The 11,059-nt window shown below is 37.4% G+C and overlaps 1 pseudogene; it reads left to right on the forward strand.

Annotated features, from left to right (window-relative positions):
- The window catches only part of LOC101568773, a 58,586-nt pseudogene extending 57,742 nt beyond the window's left edge, over nt 1-844 (forward strand).
- Nucleotides 845-11,059: the final 10,215 nt, after the last annotated feature.

Raw genomic sequence — 11,059 nt, forward strand, 5'->3', positions numbered from 1 at the left:
TTCCAAAGTCTGATATGAAGGACGACCCATCTGACCTGCCTATCCCAGGCAGTTCTGTTTCTGAGGAACCTCTGCGGAGTCCACAGCTTGCAGATTTTGGACTGGAGCGATATATGATACCTCAGGTTGTACCAAACCCTCCACAAGCTGTAAGCAAGGAAGAACCCATAACTGACAGTCCACCTACCAGACAGTCAGTGGTTAAAATACCGAAAACTCCAAAATGTGCTCTAAAGATGGATGATTTTGAGTGTGTAACTCCTAAATTAGAACACTTCGGTATCTCAGAATATACTATGTGTCTAAATGAAGATTCCACAGTGGGGCTTAAAAATAAGAAGACTATAGAAAGTGAGGTAGCTGTAGAAACGGAAGCTAGAACCAGTAATAACTGCTTTGTCACACCTGGCCCCATAATCCAGCAGCTGGAACAAAGTGATATCCAGTATACAGAATCCCCTTTGGCACCTACTTTCTGCACTCCTGGTTTGAAAGTTTCTTTTATAAAGAACAACACAGCTTTGGTATCCACAGATTATCCATGATCAGAAACACACAGTTCATCAAATGATGTTGAAGTTAAAGATTCATTAGTTTTAAATACAGACCAATGCTTGCAGAATTTTGCAGATCCTTCCTCTCCTACAATTTCATCTTATGAGAATCTTCTCAGAACACCTACACCTCCAGAGGTAACTGCTATTCCAGAAGATGTTCTCCAGATTTTGTCAACAACTCAAACCTCGCTACTCCTGTACCATTGAAAGCGGTGCCTCCCAGGAAAGGGTTTCCCAGACCTGACAGGTGGAACATCCAAGAGGTCGGCAACGAAGAAAACTGGTGAAAAAATTCTATTCATTATAGAAACTGAACAGAATAGAATGGAGCACAGCTGGACTTATTTTGTTATTTACATTCCCTTCCCACTCTTCCTCTGACAACCAACCCAATAGAGAGAGAAACATGGACATTGATACCATAATGTGCTTTTTATGAAGTCAGGAAGTTTTGATTTGAATCTTGGTCACATGTATCTCAGCTACTCAGATTTTCAAGATTACTGTTTATATTGCTAAATCACTGTTTATTGTAACAAAATGGCTTACATAATAGGAAGTGCTAGAGGTAGGACAAGTGGTTTTTAAAAATATAAATGCTCATGTCTGCCTGATGAGGCCTCCCTGACCTTCTCATGGCCAGGTGGTTGTTGCTGTCAGCTCCCTCATTCTGTTGTCTCCCTTTATGACTGTCCTAGTTTCTTACTTTTATTTAATCAACACTCTTTTAAGAGTGCTGCTCTTTGCAAACCAGAGACAGGTGAACTCAGGAAAAAGGGGTTAGGTTTCATTCTTTAACATCAGCCCCATCCACATGTGGCTGCTGCTGGTTTCTCTGGCCCCACTCTCCAGTTGGTTCTGATGTAGGTCCTAAGCCTCACAAGGATGTCCTGGCAGCTTGGCCTGGCCTCTTGGGTCCTTTTAGGACATGGCCCCTCAGGACCTAGGAACTGCCTGATAGGTTCACCTGTGGAGTCCATCAATCCTGTGATTCTTCTGATTAAGACAACTAATCACAGAGCAGTTACCATGGATCTGCTGCAAAAGCTTTTCAAGATCCAGCCAGTAGATAGTAAGGACCCTTGGTTCTGTAGAGATCAGTTATAAATGAAGCAACAACTGACAGGCATCATGTGGAAGTACCTGAGAGGATTAGCTTTCAGGAATTTGAAGAGATGAAAAATTACCTTTGTATAACTTCTCTGAATATCAAACAGATTTTTTTTTCAAACAGAAGCTTTTTCTCAGTGTGATCTATTTTGTCACAAAATTGTCACCAAAAAAACCCCTGATTTGTTCCTTGTTCTAGGAATTACTGTATAGTTATTAAATATAATGTAAAATAAATTACTTCTAAGATAAAAAAAAGAAAGGTAACAAAGATTGCAGAACATTGGGCCTTGTCAGTTACTGTAAGGAATTTGGCTTAATTATTATGCAATTTGGCACAAATGGTTCAACACTGTAAAACTTTAATCTGTGAAAAAGGGAGAAATAACTATGAAAGATGTTTTGCTATATCAAATGGAATAATAAATATTAATTAATCCAGAACAAGGCCAATAAAACAAAAAATGAAAAAAAAGAACAAAAGCAATAGAACAAAGAGAGATAGCAAGGTAGCACAATTTAAGTCAACCATAAGGCAACGGTAATTACACTAAAAGCAAATGGTTTAAATATGCCAGTTAAAGAACATGTGATCAGTTGAGTAAAAAAATCCAAGACCCAAGAGTAAGACTTATGTTTCAAATATAGAAAACAGAAATATTTTAAGTAAATGACTGAAAAACATATCTCATGTTAAATCTAATAATAATTAAGTTGGCATGATTACATTAATATTAAACAAGTATATTTCAGAGTGAAGACAATGACAGGAATAAAGACAGAATACAATCAATAAGAAGTCAATGTATCAATAAAGCATAGCAATATCAATTATATCTGAACCTAATAACAGAACTTCAAAATATAAGAAAATAAAACTTATGGGTTGAAAAAACAAATAAACAAACTCACAACTAGTTGAACAATTTAGAGTTCCTCTCTTAAATGGATGTGGTGGCTCATGCCTATAATCCCAGAATTTGGGAGGCTGAGGCAGGAAGGACGATTGTGAGTTTGAGGCCAGCCTGGGCTGCAGAGTGCCTTTAAGCCAGCTCGCACATCACAATGAGACCCTGTCCCAAAAAAGATGAAAATAAATAAATAAATTCCTTTCTTGATAACTGAGAGAAAAGCAGATTAGTAAAAATGACATTACCAACACTGGTTACAAACTTATGCTAATCACCACTGGCAGGACATTCTACCGCAAAATGGCAAAATACATGATTTTTTTAAAATGAATTCAAATATTTACCAAGAAAGGCCATTTTCCAGACTAAAACAATCTCAATAAATAAAAAATGATTGGAATTACACAATGTATAGTCCTTAACCACAAAATAATTATATCAAAAACAAATAACTGAAATATTTAAAGAAAATCTCTACACATTTAAAATTTATGGAAAGTTTCTATATAAGACACGAGTAAAAGAAAAAAAAAGGAAAGTGGCAATTATTTTCAACTGAATGAAAATGAAAACACAACACATCAAATGTGTGGTATGCAGAAAGGTACTATAACAGAAAGGATCCCCATTCAATCTGCACTTCTACCTTAGGAAAATGGAAAATAAAATCAAATTGAGCTCAAAGTAAGTGAAAAGAAAAATGTAAAGATACACACACACACACACATACACACACACACAGAGGATAGCTTGGGAAATTGTACTGCTGACTCCTACTGGTCTACTGAAAGGAATATTTAATGATTAAAATTTATTCTCCTATTTTTAATTTTTTGACCAATTTTGAACACTTATATCTGATAATCTGAACAACTAGCTTGAACATAATGCTATGCAGTATAGCACATTTTTGCATTCCTATAAAATTATTTGGTGAAATTCTGTATTTCTATTTTTTTTACTATATTTGATTCTCTTTAAAAACCAAAATGAAAAGTAAACAAAAAGATAAACTCAAGAATTGTACATCCTACATATTTTTAAGCAAATTGAATTCATGGTTTATCACCTCTGACAAATAGTATTCAAAGTTCAGATACCTTCACAAGTGAATTATAAATGTCTAATTCGGAAAGGGGCTGGTGGGTTAGCTCTGTTGTCTAAAGCACCTTCTTGAGCAAAATCAGTCAGTAACAAGGGACTGTGGTTCGATTCCCAGCACCACATGCCACACCAGACCTGCCCTTAAGGTAGCCTGAGCCAGCCAAAACCACAAAAGGCAGAAGGAATTCCACCTGGAGCTGGAGAGACAGTGTAATGTCTTACATACCTGCCTGACAAGTGCAAGGCTGAGCTCGAGCCCCAGAACCACAAAAAAACAGAAAGAAAGAAAGAAAGAAAGAAAGAAAGAAAGAAAGAAAGAAAGAAAGAAAGAAGAAAGAAAGGAAGGAAGGAAGGAAGGAAGGAAGGAAGAAAGAAAGAAAGAAAGAAAGAAAGAAAGAAAGAAAGAAAGAAAGAAAGAAAGAAAGAAAGAAAGAAAGGAAGAATACTACCTCTACAAAAACCCTTCTTAAAATGAAGAGAACACATCCACCTCATTCTATGAGGCCAGAAGTGACCCAATACCAAAAATAGAGGAACAGTATAGGAAAAAAATATGCAAGAAATCATGACCATGAGCAAAAGCACAATAATCTTTAACATTTTAATTTGGTAAGATATGAGATATAACATCTTAATGAAATAGTGTATCCCAAAAATATTGTTTAAAATTGGTTGAATATTTGAAAGCAGTTCATGTAACTCACCAGATTACCAGACTAGAACACAAATTATATTGTCTTCTCCTTCACTGCAGGAAAAACACTTAGCAAAAATTCATACAAATTATGTAAAAAAAAAAAAAAAGGCCCAGCAAATCAAATTAAGAATAGAACAGGTAAGGGCCTACCAAATAGCTCAGCAGATTAAAGTGCCTGCAAGCAGGTACAGGGGACTGGGATTTGATTCGCCCCCCATCCCTGGGCCTGCAATGCCAGCCCCACCCCTGGGGTGCACTGAGATGGTGATTGAAATTGGGAGTGATGGTGTGCACCTGTAATCCAAGCTCTTGGGGTACTGTAAACAGGCAGATCACTATGAGTCTGATTGTAGTGAATAGTGAGACCCTGAACACCCTGTAGACCCTTCCCTAAAATAAAATAAAATGAAATAGAAGAAGTCTCTCAGTTTGATAAGGTCATATCTGAAACCCATAAAGCCAGAATGATAATTGGTGAAGACCTTGTATAATGAGTAAGGAAAGGATTCCTTTTCTCACTACTTTCATTCAACATTATACTAAAATCCTTACTAAAAAAAAAATTAAAAGGGCATAAAAAGCAAATAGGTAAAAAAGAAATATAGTTTATTTGGCGGACAACTTGACCATCTGTGTAAAAATCTTAATAAATCTATAAAAAGAACTTACTTGAATAACTGAGATTAGTAAAAATCACTGTTTAGAAAGTCTACATACCAAATGAAATTTTATTCATGTATACTAGCAACAACCAATTGAAAATTTCCCTTTAAAATACAATATCATATTTAAGGATAAATTTACCAAAAATACATAGAATGTATACATTAAAACTATAAAATATTTTTAGATAAATTAAAGACGATTAATAAAGCTAAATCATATCACTCTCCTAGGCTGGAAAACTCAGTAATGTTAGTGTATCAATCCTCAAACTGATGCATAAATTCAATGCATTTCAAATCAAACTTCAATTAGGAATTCTCATGTGTATTTATAGTTCACATGTGTATTTATATATGTACATGAAATAAAAAATGTTATCACCATTTTGTGAGACAACTTAGCAGCTTCTTAATCAAGTTAGACATAGTGAAACCAAAAAGCTTAGCAATTATGTTTCTAGGTATTTATTCCAGTGAGCTGGAAAAAAATTATGTTCACACAAAACATGCGGCAGCTTTATTTACAATTGCCTAAAGTTAAAAGTACTCAGTTAATTGATAAGACAAAAAATGGTAATAAGTGAGTAGAACTTGACTAAACATTAAACATAGATTCCAAATACACACATGAAGAGATACTCAGTGCCCTCAGTCATGAAAGGGGGCAATCACTACACATCTAGGTAGAGGAGCTGGAATCCCAAATATAGAATGTGTTCATTGTTGGCAACAGACTCATATCTGGCTAGTGAAATGAAAAATGAGAAAGGCACTTTGGAAAGCTGTTGGCACTTGCCTAGTGAGGCTGCTGTGAACATTTGTCACCACTATTTGTACAGGCACATATTTTCATTTCTCTTGGTAAATTGGTAGGAATGCAGTGGCTCAAAGGGCTTTCCTAAACAGCGGGTGATGGACCACATGGTAACAATAGGAAACAAAATGTATACTTCCAGAGTCAGAAAATAGGAGAACCAAATAACAGAGTGAAGGTGTGGTCCCTGCGAGCCAGGAATGATGAGGGAATGAGAGTGGGGTGCTAGAGAGGGAACAGTGTCAGGATGCTTGAAATGAGAGCTACTGCTCTTCAGTAAACCAGGTGAATGTGGTCCCTTAAAGGGATCAGGGAGAGAGAATGGCACTCTGGCAACTTTAAAATGCAAAATTCCCAATCATTGCTGGGCTATAAACAACCTCAGAAATGTAACAAAGATTCAAACTCCCACTGAAGACATGGGGCAACACCTCCTGGAAGATCAAACTGCACATCATTCCATGTCTGAAAACCTTAGTGCTCTTCAGAGAGTCCTTGTCATGACCAGGAAGCCCCTGGAGGCTCATGTGGTGCTACATATTCAACTGACACCAACATAATGGACTTTGGGTCAGGTTTGGGCACATGTGAGGAACAGCGGTGTGGTCAGGGTTTAGAAGGGAATGGATTTAAAACAGTAAACATATCTTATAGGATTACTTTCTCATATTCACCCAAAAGTCCAATGCAAAAAAGTGCAGATAATCTGTCCATACACTAGAGGTCTAAAGAATCCATGGTAGTGCCCTTCACAAGGCCAGCAGGAGGCCTCACAGCCATGGCAATGTCTCATGCAAGTCTGGATCAAGGATCTACACTGGGAGGGCCCAAAGATCAGCATGGAAGCTAGAAAGTCTACACCAGGGAGATGAAGGATCTGTGCCAGCAGGTTGTGAGACCTGTTCCCAAGCCACAAAGCAATGCTCAAGGCAAGAAGCAGAGCTCTCCTGAAGAGAACTGCAGCCATCCTCAGTGACAACAAGGACCTGAGCTCCTCTCAGGAATGGAGACAGCTGAGTTGACATCAGGAAACCAGCATAACAAGCATCTCCAGGAGAACCAGGAGCACACCATCTTCCCCTCCAGTTCTCCTTTTATGCTGTTGGCCACAATCCTCAGGTGATCTTCCCAGCATCACACTGACTCGGTTCAGCAGGGTGGTACAAGTTGACCATTACTTAATCCACCATAATCAGCAGCTTAATGGGCTGGAACATAAGTTGTATGAAGTAGAAAATTTAACTGGATAGGCAAACTAAGGCCTGATTAAGATGGACCCTGACTGCCTGCCTCATCAGTCTATTTTATATTTGGGGCTTAATTCCAGGATTTTAGAGTTGGAAGAAGAGAGAATAAAGTTTTTAATTTATATATGATTGCATGCAGAAAGCATTCTATAGTGAAGCATAGCTGTGTCTAGTTATACTAAGGCATACATTACATTACTTTTGGCATTCACTGCAAGCTGCATCTGCACTAACTAGACTTCCTGCAGGGACCTAAGACTGTGACTCTGTCTTCACAGGCACCAGTACCTATGCTGTGGTGTCCCAATGACTCAAAAGAGAGAATCCAGTCCCCTTCATGCCTGTACTCATACCGGGTATTTGTTTGTTTGTTTGTTTACTTGACTGTTTAGAATATCTGCTTCACCAATCCCTCTCTCTCTCTCTCTCTCTCTCTCTATATATATATATATATATATATATATATATATATCTCATAGGGATGAAAAATATGAACCTTAGATTTAAAGAGTGTCTGGCTGTATAAGAGGTTAGTAAATTTTATATATTACTATTAATATTTATCCTTGAAACTCAAATACCAACCTCTTGATATTCCTTATGACAGGAAGACCCTTATCTCCCCCTCTTGGGTCATAAGGGTTAGTTCCTTCTTCCAAAAACCTAGATCACTGTTCCATTGTTGTTATGCTTTACGTCTAGTTGTACCCCCAAAGGCTCATGCAGTCACGGTGTGGACTTCTAGAGTTTGTGATTAACTCATGATCCATTGGGAATATGGGTGTGAGTGCTGTGGGATTATGGGTGTAATTGCTGCTGGGATTACAGGTGTAAGTGCTGTTGGGACTGTGGGTGTGAGGACTACACCCAGCCTGGGGTGAATAGCCTGAATGCAACTGAAGGGAGACAGACTTGCTCTGTGTAGCCATTTGTTGCTGTCACTCCTTCGTTTTGCTCTTGCTGTTTTGCTACCTTCCACCACCATGAACTGCTGCCCTCTGCCATGTGCCACTCTGCCTTGGAGCCAGCTGAGTATGGCCTGAAACCTCCACTGACCGTGAACTAAATAAACCTTTCCTTCCTTCATTTTGGGTGTCTGGTATTTGTCCCAGCAACGAGAGAAGAGTAACTGAGACAACCGTCTGCATTTTCACTGGTTTCCTAATAATTTATGTACATTGCAAACACGGTCCAAATCTGCTCCTTCTGCCTGCTCCTCATGGTGCCTGAGATGTCTTACAGTTTGTGTCATACTAAGATTATCGCTCATGAAGCCACAAAAACATACTTCTTTACTTTTGAAAATTCCTCTTACTCTTAGTATCAAACCTGGGATTTAGTTGCATATGACAGTCACTGACCATTAAGAAAGTATTTCCCATATATCAGGACACTCAGATTTGAATGAAAGCTGCTCTTTCCATGCTGGGACAACCAAGAGAAATGAAGAAGGCTGCAGCTCCCACCAGCTATCTTGATTCTGCAGAGATGAGAAGAAAAAGCCATTTTATATTGTTGTTTTTTTTGCTAAGGAAACATATGACATTCATCAGCATAATTTTATGAGAGCTTTAAGAATCCCATATTCTTAAAGAAAACCAGAGCAATTGTTTATTTATTCTAAATTACAAAAGGATAATTTATAACTAATTCCTAAATTATTTCATTATGCAGTACTAATAAAAAATTCTTGACATCTCAATTATGTTTAGCAAAGAATCATGTAATTTAATAAATAATTTTTGACTGAAGTGATTATTTACTTAAAACATTGAATATGCAGGAGGAATCTTAAATCATATTTTTCTGGTGTCGTATAATAAAATAATTGTGCAATTAGCAATAAACAGTGTGAAAAAATGACAAATGTTTTATTTAAAACTTAAAGAACAAAAGCCCATCTCTCGCGCTTTTTTCCAACTGAACAAAATCCTGTGGTGTATTAATCAAAGGGGCTTTTTTATGCCTCTGGCAGCAGTGTTTTAAAGTAAACCCTTAATATCAGATCCCAATCCCCAGTTTCAATTTGCTTCCAATGGAAAGGACATTAGAGTTTATAAAATACTCCTTGATTACTTTTTTGAAGGCCTGAAATCTTGACATGTCCGTGACTCGCTCGCACTGCATCAATATACAGTGGTTGAAAGAGCAATACCCCTCGCGCGCAGTGCCACATTGACTTATAGAATCATGCCCTTGAGAAAAAGCCAGAGAGAAAAAAGGAGCACCAGGCAGTGACAAAAATGAAATAGAACTGTCATCCGGCAGTTCTTCATAGTCCGTCAAGGAAACTATTAAAGATGTACAAAGAGCCAGAGAGTGCTTGGGCAAAGGTTGTTAAACCATTACTTCAAGGGCAGGTCACTGCAGGCTGCTTGGGACTTGGGAACAGACAAGCCAGCACTCACCGAGGACAGCGGCCCCGAGGACAGTGGCCCCGGCTGCCAGCACCTGTCTTACACTGGGCAAGAGGAAGTGCACTTTTCCCACCCTATGGCAACTGGAACTGAGGAATTTACAGCAAATTATAAATTAACCCTTAATAGATCCTTTTCATAGCGGCAGATGTCTTGAAGATTATTTTTAGTCTGGTTCAGTAACTATAATAAAAACCTGCCTGGTGTCCTGTGAGCCAGATTCAATTATCAGCTCGGCCCATTGCCTCTTTGCAGCACTTTAGCAAAATTATTTAGCTTCTCTGAACATTAATTTCTATCCTTCTCACACATATGAAGTATAAAATCAGAACTTATTCTTTCTTTTCCTTCTCATGCCTGTTATATTTTCCTTCTCCAGTGCTTCCACTCTACCTTCTGTGTTGTCTCATTTAAGACTTGGTTAAATCCGAGGTTTCATCAGTTTATGGATACTTTTCTGTCCAAGAGTTACTTTGTCTGAAACAAAAGAGCAGGATCTTAGGGAGATGAGGGGAATTTTAAGGCAACTTAGTACCTGCTTGGCACCCAATCCCATATATTTTGCCCTAAATCATGCCTGTTAGGATTTTACAAGGAATATAATCTTTCCAAGGCCTTTGTTTATCCTTGAAGTTATTCTTTCTTAGTTCTTCTTTTTTATTAGTGCATTTTTGCAGTATGTAATGATTGCCTTCTATCTGAGGAGTTGGTCTTTATACCTCTGACGTCCCAATTCTGTTTTTCTTCCTCTTCCCTTGCTCTTCGTTCTCTCCTTCATTTACTGATCTCCTTTCCATTAAAGAAAGACATACATCCCTATGTTGTATTATCTACTATTTATTTTGCTCCATATTTGTGTTTTGTGTTTCTTGTGTATGAGAAATCAACAGATATTTAAGCTTGTGTTTGATTTATTTCATTTGACATAAGAAATTGACCTAGGAAATGAAAATCAAATGATACCATATCCAGGCATGTAATAGATATTTGGGAAAAGCACTTTTTTATTCCCTTCATGTCACTTAATGTAGATTGCAGCATTGTCTAAAAATAAAATGAGCTCAATTTTTTTTTTTTTTTTTTGTAGAACCAGGGATTGAACTCAGGCCCCTGCACTTGCCAGGGAAGCACTTATTCCACTGAGCCATCTCCCTAGTCCCAAGCTCAAATGTTATGGTGCTTTGTGACAAATATTTTGTCCTTAAATCTCATAATTTAGGACCTGATTTTTTTTAATGGAACTAAATTATACAGGATTATTATGAATTGAAAGTATATAGTTTTGATTGTAAAAGTTAAAAGATTGAATTCAGTCACAAGCAATAATTAAACCTCTAAAGTAAATATGAGAGTAATAGAAATTTATTCTTTATGATATTCTTATTATGAAAGCACCCATATTTGAATGACCATATACACTTAATTTATTTACTTAATTATTTTGCAAGAACTTTCAAGGAGACATTTTGTTTCACATTGCAATTTAGAGTGTTTACATAGTAAAGACAGTGCAGTAACTACTCATAGCCTTTCTGGG

Source organism: Octodon degus, unplaced genomic scaffold (genome assembly GCF_000260255.1).
Source record: "Octodon degus isolate 3935 unplaced genomic scaffold, OctDeg1.0 scaffold00166, whole genome shotgun sequence".
NCBI classification, from domain to species: Eukaryota; Metazoa; Chordata; class Mammalia; order Rodentia; family Octodontidae; genus Octodon; species Octodon degus.